Source organism: Lacerta agilis, chromosome 7 (assembly GCF_009819535.1).
Source record: "Lacerta agilis isolate rLacAgi1 chromosome 7, rLacAgi1.pri, whole genome shotgun sequence".
Classification (NCBI taxonomy): Eukaryota; Metazoa; Chordata; class Lepidosauria; order Squamata; family Lacertidae; genus Lacerta; species Lacerta agilis.
Window position 1 is genome coordinate 17,032,490 of NC_046318.1, and position 14,544 is coordinate 17,047,033.

Below are 14,544 nucleotides of genomic sequence, written 5' to 3' on the forward strand. Positions count from 1 at the left end.
TAGTGCACATGGCGGTTCTGGGATGCCCAGATGAGAGGACCTCACTCTTGGCCTCACTGATGTGGTCAGATTAGAGCAGTATGTTTGGCACCAACAGGAGTTGCCAGAAGGAGGTATACAAGGTGCCATCCAATCATCTTAGGGAAGCTGCTATGGATTTGTTTAGGGTTTACCCCTTACACTTTTCTTCTCCTAAAGATATCCTGCAAAGCAACTAAGCTTTAGGATCATAATTTTTCTTCTCCTAGATGTGCTACCATCCCATGTTGATGAGCCCTATCTGCCCTTCGTTTCTCTCTACAGCACATGCACAAACCACCTTCTTGACTGTTGGATGCACTATTGTTCTCATCCGCTCAATCTGCTGGATTCTGTCTTCACATGCAGGGGAAGTCCCTAAATCACTGAGGGTTTGAGACCCATAACCACTCTCACCTGGTTCAGATGGCCAGCTGAAAACATTTCTTGGGATATGGCTGCTGTCACATGCTGATAGCTTCTAGGAGAGCTGAGTGTTCAGTGGGGACCAAATGTGGACAAACTACCCCAGAAGTAGCACAATGTGTCCCCCCACCAGAGGTACTACCACTCACCTAACACCCCATACATCTCATGAGTTACACTGGTGAGTTTGCAGCTAAGCCAGGGTTGATGACTTACACCAATGTGATGGGCTTCTCTAGAAATCTGTTGGCTGAGCTGGAGATCCACCACATCCTAAATTGCTCAAACTGGTGGATCTAGGGTTTTGTTGTGTGTGAATGTGTTGAAAGGGCTACCGTATTTTTCGCTCCATAAGACGCACTTTTTCCCTCTGGGCTTCCCCTTTCTCTGCCCCACTTTCGCTGGTGTCGGCAGGGTGGGAGAGGCAGGGGAGGCCCGTAGCATGTTCCTCTCCCAGTCCCTCCACCGCTGCTGCCTTCTTCGCTCCCCCTCCCAGCCTTTTAGAGGAGGAAAACCAGAAAAAATATTTTCCCCTGGTTTTTCCCCTTTAAAAATTGGTGCGTCTTATGGTCCAGAGCGTCTTATGGACCGAAAAATGCGGTATTTCTCTCTCCCCCCCCCCCGCTGCTGTGTATTTCTATTGTACAGATATAGGGATAGAGTATTGGTGGTTGAAAATGGTGGTGAGATGCTGCAGTTTTAACCCTGTGTAAAAAAGAAAAGAAAACGAAATTATTGGAAAAGCCCAGCTGTAGATACTTTCCCCATGTCATCAAAATGAAGCGTGACACTATCAAAATAAACGTTGAAAATGCACATAAGATTATAAATTCAGTCTATAGACTGCCTGACAGGATGAACTGTTCAAGTGTTAAACTGGAGGCCAACCTCTGTTTGCCTTTCTACGTGACTTTGCCCTTGAGCACACTGTTTAAAGAAAGGTGAATTGACTCAGAAGCTCTTTAGTTAAACTAAGCATGGAGCCTTAATCCTGTAGCCAATCGACTTCAAAAATATATCTGAATTCTGGGGCTGGTACTTTGAGCATATCAGTCATACTCCCTAAATCTTTTCTGGCCTGATAGGTTACAATATTTTCACAGCCAGGTCAAGCTTTCTCTCTCTTTTTTTAATCCTTGGATCAGAAAAGGCCATACCAAAAAAAAAAAAAAAAAGGGTTTCTCCTAAATATAGCTACTCTTCCTGATTGCTCAGAATAAATCTAGCTACTGCATTTAGTCATGCGTAGCTGCAAGCTTACCTTCTTTATACATTTGGCCCAAGATAATTCCCTAGAGAAATGCTTTTTCAGACTTTCAGCCTTCCGGATAACCTTTTGACATGGATTTAGCTGTAGCGGAAATGCTGTGCATCTGCCCTGTAGGCTACTATCGTTGTAGAAGATCCTGGGGTACTGTCTAGTGCACAGACATGTTTCACAGAGGATGCTGATAAAGATTATTGAGCATAGCCATCACCATGCATAAAAAGGCAAACCTTACCCATGCTACCTAAATGATTGGCACTCTCATGTTGAAACAAGGCTGGATCTGCTCCTGATGCTGTTTTATCAGGCTACCCGCCACCCCACATATCAATGTGTTAAGCACCTGAAGGAGACATACAGTTCTACGAACGTCCCAGTTACATGAAACTTGTACATTTGGGCCAGGGCTGTCTTAAGCATATGTGGTGCCAGGGTGTAAAGATCCACCCGGCGCCGCACCCCCCGGTTGCCCAGTCCCAGGCACGCAGGACGGCAGAGCTGGCCAGCCACCTCAGCGTATCATTGGCTTGGTCACTCCCAAACTCGCGACGCTCCGACTGACGGGTGGACTCTTCCCTAGACTCAACTCTCAGGCCCTGGACTCTCAGCCTGGTGCCCCTGAGAGCCCGGCGCCCAGATGCCCTGCACCCCTAGCACCTATGGGTAAGATGGCCCTGATTTGAGCAGTTGCTCTCACACAGTGGAACCTTTTCAGAGGTGTCCACTCAGTGGGTGGATGTCAAGGAATGGGACTAGCCTGGTTTTATGACACTGAGGTTGAGGCCAGCTGTGCAGCCCTTCTCTTGCTGGAACATGCGAGAGCTCTGTCCAGGAGTAATGCACAAACATGGATCATATCTGGCCTAGAAAACAAAATGGTCCTTTCCCTGCAGCTACAGGCTGCAGAAGAAGATGAGGACTTTTGGACAAGCTGTCTTCCAGGGAAGGTTTTTTGTTGCTGTCCTTTTTCATTGAGCAAACCCTTGCTAATATTCCAAAGAGGTGTGCATGTTTGAAAAGCAACAACGCTTTAGAGTTGTCCAATGATGGAACAGACCTGGAATATTGGTACCAAGTTATGTGGGAAATGGGCCTACTAGGGGGAAAAATGAGTCATGGGGGTTATGAGAAGCTGAAATATGAGGGATTTGTTTTGACTTTAGAGTTTATCCACACCTACCTTTCCTCTGTACTTCTTAGCTCTATGCCCGAGCACACTTTTTCTTTCCTCCAGAGATTTCCGTGTGGAGATTTGCTCTTTAAAGCTGAATCAGAGCAAATAACAATTCATGGAAAACCTGAATTGAATTTTGTGTCGATTGAGCTCTAAAGTGTGGACCTGTGCCTGGAAAGAATGGGGCAAAAGGTAAGTGTGGCTAGACCCTTGGTAAATGTAAAGAGAAAAGGACCCCTGACCATTCGGTCTAGTCACAGATGACTCTGGGGTTGTGGCGCTCATCTCGCTTTATTGGCTGAGGGAGCCGGCATACAGCTTCCGAGTCATGTGGCCAGCATGACTAAGCTGCTTCTGGCAAACCAGAGCAGCACACAGAAACACTGTTTACCTTCCTACTGGAACGATAACTATTTATCTACTTGCACTTTGGTGTGCTTTCAAACTGCTAGGTTGTCAGGAGCAGGGACCGAGCAATGGGAGCTCACCCCGTCACAGGGATTCAAACCGCCGACCTTCTGATTGGCAAGCCCCGCAGTGCCACCCTTTGTAGATTGCACTAAATAGAAAAGGAACACAAACACCAACAGCAGCATTCAAGTAGATATGGTTGCTTTATTATGGTCCCTTCACTCATTGCACCTGGTTGGCAGTACAGAAGCTTCCATTATTGACTATAGTTAACAATGCTTGCAACATTTTCATGAATGGTGGTATAATTTCTTAACCCTGTGGGGGGTGGGGAAGGGCTTTACCTGGCTAACACTTTCAATTGTACATTTATTTATTTTTCAAAAAATCAGATTTTGATTCTGGACATGTTGCCACACCTTTGTCAATATATATCTAACTGGTTGCAATGTATTATATAAAAGAGCAGGCCAATAATCTATCAGGAGTAATTTCAGCCTCTCTGGGATTAAAGGCAAAAATGCAGTGAGATGTTCCGTAAATTGAAAAGTGACACTCACAAATTTTTCTCTTCTACTTCCCTGTCACTGACTTTCTCCTCCCCTTCCTGAAGGCAGCCCTGTTTATGGAAGTATTAAATATTTGATGAATTATTGCATTTTAATCTTTTGTTGGAAGCCGCCCAGAGTGGCTGGGGAAAACCAGCCAGATGGACAGGGTATAAATAAATTATTATTATTATTATTATTATTATTATTATTATTATTATTATTATTATTATTAATCCACGATGATATATTCCTTGCTGTAGGGCAGGCAAAGGCAACCTCGGTCCTCCAGATGTTTTGGGACTACAACTCCCATGATCCCTAGCTAACAGGACCAGTGGTCAGGGATGATGGGAATTGTAATCCCAAAACATCTGGAGGGCTGAGGTTGCCTATGCCTGCTGTAGGATGCCTATCCTCTCTGGACCTGTAAAGTATTGCTGGGGGCAGGGGGTAGTACAACCAAGCCTGATCATCTTAACAAAGAGAACCTAAAGGTCGCAATGCATTGTCCCACCCATCCACAGAAACAGGATAAAAACTCATACAAATGTCTAAATGAGAAATATAAAGGCATCGCAATATTAACAGATCAATAATATTCATATCAAATTTCTAAATACATTTGTCCATTACAGAAATTCCATTCATTCATTCAGCCTTTATTGCCATAATCACAAAATTTAATTTAAGGTCATACCCATGTGTCACCCATTTAATATTCTCTGTCAGTGGCAGCCAGTGTGTGTGTGTGTGTGTGTGTGTGTGTGTGTGTGTGTATATATATAATTTTTATTAAATCTTCTGTTTCATAATTTAAAGTACTCATTTTTGCATCCTTAAAATATCAATGACTTCCCTTCTTCTCTTTCCCTGGTTCATTTTACATATCATATACCCCTGCATGTTTTACAGAAACTATACCATTCAGCATCCCATTATTACATCCATCACAACTTATTTACACTGTTGAATTTATCTTATTGCTGCCAGCGTTTTCAGCTGTACACAGTTATTTCCCACATATTCAATAAACGTTTTCCAATCTTCTCTAAATGTATGCTCTTCTTGTTCTCTTATTCTATATGTTAAGTCTGCAAGCTTTGCATATTCTGTCAATTTAAGTTGCCATTCTTTGGTTGGGACCTCACTCGTTTTCCATTTTTGGGCTAACAAAACATGGGCCACAGTAGTGGCATACATAAATAACCTTTTTTTGACACCTGGGAATTTCAGTCTGAATTATCCCCAACAGAAAGGACTCTGGTTGTTTTTCTTTTTGGCAAAGTGTTTTTAAACATTTTCCCCCAATTCATTATGGATCATTTCCCAATACTCTTTTACCCCTTTGCAAGTCCACCACACATGAAAGAATGTTCCCTCCACCTCTTTGCATCTCCAGCACTTATCTGATTCAGTCTTATACATCTTAGCAAGCCTACTTGGAGTTAAACACCATCTGTAAATCATTTTCAAGTAGTTCTCCTTCAAAGAATAACATGCTGTGAACTTCAAATCACTTTTCCAGAGTTTTCCCCCAGAGGTTAAAATCTATATCGTGTCCTATATCTATTGCCCAGTGTGTCATTGAGGCTTTAACAACTTGTATTTTATTTCGCACTCTAGGAACAGAAGGAGAAGCCAATGTGACACCTTCCAGAAGTCTCCAGCTCCCATCAATCTCATCCTCCAGAGCCAGTAGCTGTGGATGATGGGACTTGTAGGCCAACAACAATTAAAGGCACCATATTGCCTGATCTTCAGACAACTTGTCCTTGTACTCGCCTCTTAAGGAACTGCAACATATTTTGTGAGGGAGGAGTGGGATTGTGTCAGCCACCACCAAGATTGCTTACACCCTCAGACATGTGTCCGCAAGTAGCACATGCATGTTGGGTAGGCATATTTTGTATGAGGGGGGAATATGCTCAGCCAGGCTTTCTACACAATAGAGTGGCCAAGGCATGGCCATTTCCACACGGTAGTCCCCCTCCACACTAACGGCAAATGTGTGGCAGGAGGGAATGGCTAACTACCACAATCCATCTTCCCTCTCACAAATTCACTGAATGAACGGACATGAGTCTGAAGAGAGCTTATTGTAAAAGGAAAAAGAAATAAAGGTTCCATCAGTAGAAGCAAATATGTCTTTCAAAAACTTTGCTAAATTTATCAGTCCTCTTGTTCAAACAAAATAGAAATTTGATTAGTTGGATGCAACCTTAATTTGTGCTGCGTGCTTTGCCTATTCCATTGAGCTAGCCTGTTTTAATTGAACTAATTCAAGCACATTTAGGTGTGGTTAAACAAGCCGATCAAACAAATTAAGCAAAGTCACATTTTTCATGCCCATCCAGATTCAAACTTAACTATTGGAAACAAACAAACAAGCTTGAGAGAGAAATTTCAAGGGGGGGGGGTGTGGAAAATGGAATACAAGCTTCATGATCACACACACACACAATCCCAAAATGGAAGAATCATCTTCCTCTCACTCCTATCAGTATACATTTCCCCATGGACAGGAAATATTGCCCTCTTCTTTATTGACTTGTGGTATTTGAACGTGGTAATCACTTTGGTTTGAATATTGCGAAGTAATACAACTTTACTACTTGAGTTAATATTTTGCTTGAATATGCCCCCAAGTGATAATATCTCGTATTCCTCAAACCCGAGAAAATTAGCAGTCCTTGACACACTAGCACTATGTGGCTGTAACTCTAGGCCAGGGGTGGGAAACTTTTGGCCCTCTAAATGCGCCTGAACTACAGTTCCCACCATCCCCATCAAATAGTCATGCATGGTGGGGGGTGCTGGAAGTTGTAGTTCTCACAGTACACAAAGTGCAACAGGTTGAATAATAATAACTGCAACATGTTATTGGTTATTTCCTAATGTAAAGGTCTAGCCCAGTATGTGCAACATATACAGTTCATATGTATGGTATATAACCTATGAGACCAAGTCCAATATTAATACATTTCTTCCTTTCTTGACTTTATATTGTTTCTTCTTGTAAGTTCCAGGGTAACACAATCCTTAGGTAAAAATAGAAAAGTCCTCAAGGTAACGAGAACAACACAGCTGATGTAGACTGCTGTCACAAGCCGGCTGGTGCAGGTGTAAACTGCTAACTTGGGCACAACTCGGGCAGAACACGGTTTTCGGATATCTCCTTTGTTTCACCCCGAAGGGCTTCCTCAGCTGATATTAGATCTATACAATATAAATAAGAATCTGGTTCCACAGATGTTTTGCTCTAGGCCAGGCATGGCCAAACTTGGCCCTCCAGCTGTTTTGGGACTACAACTCCGATCATCCCTGACCACTGGTCTTTTTAGCTAGGGATGATGGGAGCTGTAATCCCAAAACAGCTGGAGGGCCAAGTTTGGCCATGCTTTGCCTAGAGCAAAACATCTGTGGAACCAGATGCCTGCTCTAGGCTATGCATAGTGGAAGATCAGGACCACATCTGCCCATCTTGTTGCAGGTCCATATGGCATTTTCACATTGGAAATCAAGTTTGAATAAGAGTCCCCACAGGGCCAAGACTGAGAAATTTTGCTGCCTGAGACACAGCAGCAAGTGTTGTCATTCCCTCCCCCTCCCCGAAGTTAAGATGGCCACCAATTTTGCACCCATGGTTGAAAATCCAGTCAGTGCCTTCCCACCAATCAGTCAATATACCATAACAATAAATAACAAATTGTTGCCCTTTCATGACAACCACAATCAACTGTCTTGAGGCAGATGGAGTTTTTTTCATTTATTCAGAAACTGGAACACACCCCAAGGAAGAGTGACTGAACTTTTCTATCTCCTTAGGACTTTTGATGTGTTTAAAAAAGGATCAATGGTTTCAATTTAGTTGGTACAGGACAGGAGACTCAATTAAAACAAACCAAATGCAGAGCAGCTGAAAGTAATTATCAAACTGGTCAATAGTATCAAGACTACAGTGTGTGGACTAAAAGGGAATTAAGAATCATTCTAGTTCAAGACGAATGGGCTGGCTGTAAGGAAATACTTGTCATATGTTCAAAGGCAATTTCTTCTGCAGTGAGTTACTGGCATGGCACAGGGATGATCCTTGATATTTAGTCCTAGAAATGCCTGTCTGATATCTTCAGTGTATACTGAGGACTATTGATATCTAAAATAGTTATGAATATGAGGCACCCCCAAACCCCCCAAACATACCCAATGCCACTGAACCTGGAAATTTTGTTTTGTGTCAAACTTGTCACCAACTTAGAGTCATGTGAAACAAAAGCTGAGCCAAAATTCTCATGAAAACTTTTAATTTTTTTATTATTATTTTCTTAAATGGAGGAGGGAAATGAAACCCTTCTATTCATTCTTCACTGTTGCCAAGGTGACACCACACTTGGGAGCCCCCATTTACTATTTCTAGATGTGAACCACATGTGAACCAAGTATTACTTTATTTGATATAAATCATTCATTTTAAAATTAAGTTTTATTATGAGTTTTTGTAATGTATCAGATTATATTATAAGATGTGTGTTCCTTGTTGTTTATATGGAACTGTCCTTAAATGTTTTTATTACTGATGTGAGGTTTTCTTCTTCTTCCGTGAAATCACTTGGTGATATTTTATGGGAAGCAATTCATAGAAGGAATTAATTAGTTAAAAGAGGTGTCAGGATTGCAGCCTAGCAAACTCGGGGTGTGGGGGACAGGTCCCCTACCTCCCTTTAAGCAGAATGTTCTTTACCACAATTGATCAATTCTATAAAGAATAATGGTGGATTTTCCTCATGAGGTGATTAATGGAGATTGGCTTCATCTTTCCATTTTGTTTTACACAGCTCACTTTAAAGGAAGGCTGTTCATGTCAGTGTTCAATCAAACAACATAAGTTTGTTTTCATGGCTTGACAATATCCCCCTCAACACACACATACACAAACATGCCTTTGAGCACAGTTTACTCACTAATTACTTTTGGCATCAGATCTATCACTGTGCCACTTAGGATGTACCTACAGATCTTGTTGTTTTATAAAAAGAATGGTACCCGTAGCCAATTTGTTATTAAATTGCCTTATCTTCAGAATTATATATATAATTATGCAAGACATAACTCAATAAACTTCATTATTAAGTATGCTTTTCCTCCCCCAAGACTTGTTGTGGCAATAAGCGTTTTCATCGCCAAGTGGCAAAATGCCCAGGCTAATTTGTATCTGAAGGCCAAGATTGGGTTGTTTTCTACCCCCCCCCCCACTTTCATCATGCAGTCACCATCACAGATGCACAGAATACTATTTGCAGACCCACACCTAGTGCCTCCATCCCACCCCCACGGGCAAAGACCTTAAGCAATGCAAGATGAGCAAACTTGACACAAATTATTTCTGGGATTGAAAATTGGCCCACAACTTTATTGATTACAGATGTTGGTGGACTTTGGCTCAGGCACTCGGTGTGTATCAATGATCAGTCTCCTGGCAGAAGGCTGAAGTTAGGACAGGGTCACGCCTGGGATATGGAACACCTCAAGATGCAGGTCAACTAAGGTGGTCCAGCCCAGGCTGCTGCTGGAAGCTCTGTGACCCATTTGCACCACACTTGGTTTCTGGACAGAGGCTTCCACTTAGACCCCTCTACTGGGGTACCCTGAGATCACACCTGCTTGAGGTTGGGGTGATGCATGAATTCACCCTGAACTGGGATTGGACTAAGGATTCCATCCAATGCCTTATCCATCTCTTGCCAGCTCTCCAGCAAACCAACCTATAGCTGCTAAGCAGTGGCTTGTGATGATTGTTTGTTTGTTTTTGTTTGTTTGTTTTTTGGTAAGAGAATACAACCAGCTTGAGAGTGTTATAGGGAAGGGGCGACCTTGCATGCATGACATCCCGACGCCACAAATGTGAGCATTGCACCTCCCTCCCTAAGCTGAGCAGAAGTGTCCCAGGCTTTGGGAAGGAGGTGCCTGTCATTGAAATTCTACTCAGTATTGATCCAGAGTAGATTCCAATGTATAGTTAGCAGAGTAGAAACGTTGCCGGATTCCCAAAAAATAGACCAGAGGCAGTCTTTACTGCTTTACTGCTACTGAAGGCAAATGAGCATAATGGTCACAAATCCAATGTATTCAGGATTGGCACAGTCCTTAAGAAATCCAGTTGCAGCAGACTTAACTTAAACTTGCAATAAGTCTAAACCTTAACGCTATACAGTGGTACCTCGGTTTACGAACAGTCCTGTTTACGAACTATTCGGTTTTACGAACTCCGCAAAACCAGAAGTAGTGTTCCGGTTTGTGAAGTTTACCTCGGTATATGAACGGAAGCCGAATGGTGGAAGGGCACTGGCAGCAGGAGATCTCATTAGGGAAAGTGTGCCTCGGTTTAAGTGCGCTTTGGTTTAAGAACGGACATCAGGAATGGATTAAGTTCGTAAACCGAGGTACCACTGTATACAAAACACCACACCAGAAGGAAAAAGGATAGAAAGAGAAAGTGAAACCCAGTCTCCTTCTGGCCTTACTTTTTATAGCCAGCATGACCTTGACAGAAGAGATAACAGAACCAGTTTAAACCTTCTGTCCTCAGCTTCTCTGAAGGAATAACCCAAACATCATGAACCTTCTGCTTGCTTCTTTCACACAGAGAAGCTTGCAGAACGCGCTTGAATTAATTAGAATAGGAAAGATATCTACACATCAGATCATTACTTTCTGTACTAAGAAATTCAAACTGACAGTGCCAGGCCTCTGACAGGATGCTGGAGCCCTGTTGCCTCCTTCCCAAAGCTGCACAGGCTTTGGGAAGATGGTGGGAAGGCTCTTAGACCTCTTAGGGGACTCGCCTAGTCCCCCTTGTCAACTGACCACACGCCACTGGCTGCAAGCAATCCTCTCTCCCCCCCCCATACACATCAAGTAGCCAGCTCTCGGTTTCCCCAGGAGACAAATGTACACCGCCAGGCCTGTTAAAGTCTCTTTTGTCAAACAGCCTGCCTGGGTGCAGAATGACCCGGCCACCTAAGCACTCCATCACTCGCCACAACACTTTGTTCTCTTTCCAGAGAGAGTGATTGATGTGGGCTTGTTCTTTCAACACCCCGTCACCGTTGCCGCCGCAGGAGTTCTGACCATATTATTATGAGGTTGGGTTGTGCTGTACACAGTTTCTCAAGGTCGGAAATCACCACCAGGATAAGATAAGATCAATGTCATTCCAGGTGAATATATATATTTGCCCAGCTTTAACTTAACACATCAGGGGGACCATGTCTTGCCATGCTGTGCTCCAGTTTTGGGATATGGGCAGCCCACTGCAAACCGTGCTTGCCCATCCATGTAATCACACAAACATGCTTTGAGCACATTTTACTCAATAATTACTTTTGGCATATCAGACCTATCACTGCACCACTTAGGATGTACCTACAGATCTTGTTTTACAAAAAGAACGGCACCTGTAGCCAATTTGTTATTAAATTGCCATATCTTCAAAATTACACATATAATTATGCAAGACACAACTCAATAAATTCCATTATTAAGTTTTTTTTTTCATCCCCAAAGACTAGTTGTGGCAATAAGCATTTCTGTAGCCAAGTGGCAAAACGCCCAGGCAAATTTGTATCTAAAGACCAAGAATAGGATTTTTTTTCTATTCTGCTCCCCCTTTCATCATGCAGTAGCAATCACAGCTGTCCACAACGCTATTTGTGCACCAATGTAGTTCATTGCACATGTTTTTGGACTACAACTCCCATAATCTCTGACCATATTGACCTTGCTGGCTGGGGCTTATGGGAGCTCAATGTGAGGCTGAGAAACATATACATCCATCATTATCACCAGATCTTACAGCCCATATTTCTTATATTTGTGCTTATCAAAACTATCTTAATATATGTTTAGATGCTGTAAACAATTCTTTTTTTTAAAATAATAATAATGGTTTAAATAGGGGAAAAAACAACTCACAAAAATATCTATTTTTGAGAGGTTCCGGATAGCAGGAGGTTCCAAACCCTTCATTTACATAAGCACCCAGGTTTGTAATTAGTATCAGTCTATGGATTTTTCCTCTTCTTCTATCAGTTTCATTAATGTTGTGTGTGCATAAAAGTCACATCTCTGAAGTAAAGCTGTAGCCATTTTTTTGCTATGTGAAATCCAAGGATCACAACACTTTAGCCTGACAGCTTGAAGAGTATATATGTTTGAGGCCATATCATAGATCATCTTCCATTAGTTTGGAATGAGTGGGCAGGGCAATAGACAAGACAGAAGGAAAGATTAATTAAAGCCGCACTTTGTAATTAAACTACCCACAGACTATTCCAGGAAGCAGACACAACTGAATTAAATCATAATATTAATGCAATTTTAGAGACAAAGTGATGAAAAGTTGCTTACGGAATGCCAGCGAAGCTTGTCTTTTTGATTACTTTTGAACTGAGATGTTTTGAAATGCTTTTCAAGATGTATAGGGTAGGGTGGGTGCAATGCAGCCCATTTTCCCCTTACTGTATTGTTTTTCTGTGGTTTTATGTTCTTGTTACAGTCCCTTCCATGGTGTTCCACAGAGCCCATCACATTCTCTATTTTACTCCCAACTTTCTGAACTGTCATAGTGATTTTTTCTCTCACTGGATCTTCACTTTTTCCAGGTTGTTTGAGAAGGGGATATCAATCTAATTGCAATGCAGAATTACCAAAAAGGTCAACCTGATCCATTATCCCTTTGGCATGTAATTTATATACCTCTTTTTTTTTACGAAACAGACAATAAAATGAATGAAAATAACTTTACTACTTCTGCAAGGTATTAGTGCAATCCACTCAGTCCTGGGATAGCTTTATCCAGGTCTTTCACACTGATATATTCCACAGCAGACATGCATGAAGGCAGACATTAACATGGGGAGAGGAACCTCAGGCCTGAGGAGCCAAATTCAGCCTTCTAGTCTGACCCTTGGCTCACTCCTCTTCCTCCTCCTCTTCCTCCTCCATCATAAAAATGTATACCACCCTATACCCATAGATCAGTTGAGGGATCTGGGTACGTTTAGCCCAGGAAAGAGGAGATTGAGATAGTCATCTTCACCTACCTAAAGGGCTGTCACATGGAAGATGGAGCAAGCTTGATTTCTCCTGCTTTGGAGGGCAAAACCTGAACCAATGGATTCAAGTTACAAGAAAGGAGATTCTGACTAAACATCAGGAATAACTTTCTGACAATAAGAGCAGTTAGGCAGTGGAATGGACTCCCCTGGAAGGTGGTGGACTCTCCTTTCTTGGAGGTTTCTGAGTAGCAGTTGGATGGCCGTCTGTCAAGGAAGAAGAAGAACAAGAAGAAGAGTTTGGATTTGATATCCCGCTTTTCACTACCCGAAGGAGTCTCAAAGCGGCTAACATTCTCCTTTCCCTTCCTCCCCCACAACAAACACTCTGTGAGGTGAGTGGGGCTGAGAGACTTCAAAGAAGTGTGACTAGCCCAAGGTCACCCAGCAGCTGCATGTGGAGGAGCGGAGACGCGAACCCGGTTCCCCAGATTATGAGTCTACCACTCTTAACCACTACACCACACTGGCTCTCAAGGATGCTTTAGTTGAGATTCCTGCATTACAGGGGCTTGGACTAGATGACCCTAGGCCTTCCCTTCCAGCTCTATAATTCTATGATTCAAAAGTAGTTGGCATGGAGATAGCCTGAGGTGAATATAAACATCACATTCTGATGGCATGAATGATGTCACAAACGGTACAAACTGCAAGACTTGGAAAAGTGAGTCTGGAGACTGTGAAGACAGGTAATGATAAGTATTGGTTTATAGGAGCTGTGGAAAGTTTATACTTTCTTGTAAAGGTCTTTTCTGACTAAATGTTGACAGTTTTCTAATGGACCATATGACTTCCTCTGCATTATGGACAGCATATGTATTAGATTGAGGCCTATCATATTGTGACTTTTCCACTCTGGTATTGTGAAAGCAGCCATATACAGTGGTGCCCCGCTAGACGAATGCCTCGCTAGACGAAAAACTCGCTAGACGAAGGCATTCGTCTAGCGGAAGGCTGCCCCGCAAGACGAATTTTTCTATGCGGCTGCCTCGCAAGACAATATTTTTTTTGTCTAGCGAAAACCGCGGTTTGCATTGCCGCTTCGCTAGACGAAAAAACCGCTAGACGAAAATATTCGCAGAACAAATTATTTTCATCTAGCGGGGCACCACTGTAATTCAATACTTTTTCTAGTGTGGTTTGCACCCACCATCTCAGTACATAATATTCAGTATAGGAATGTTAACATTGGGGCAATGTTGGTTTTGGTATATTATATTGGGGGGGGGGGGGAGTTAACGAAACAGTTGTAGTTGAACACATGAGGATGGAACCTTTCTACAGGTGATGATAAAACATTTCTTGAGTAGTCATGCTGTTACCTACTTACAGAGGATTACTGGTCAATACAGTTGGCATAGAGACATGGAGAGTGCAAACATGGCAGTCTGATGTCATACATGATGTCACAAACAGGATAAGCTTCAAGTCTTCACAAAGTGAGAGACAGTTAACAGTAAGACCAGGGCTTTTTTTCAGCCAGAACTCAACAAAACACAGTTCCGGCACCTCTCAGGTGGGGGCCATTGCCATTATAAGAGAACAAGGGAGAAGTTCATGGTGAGTCCCAGCACCTCTTTTTCTAGA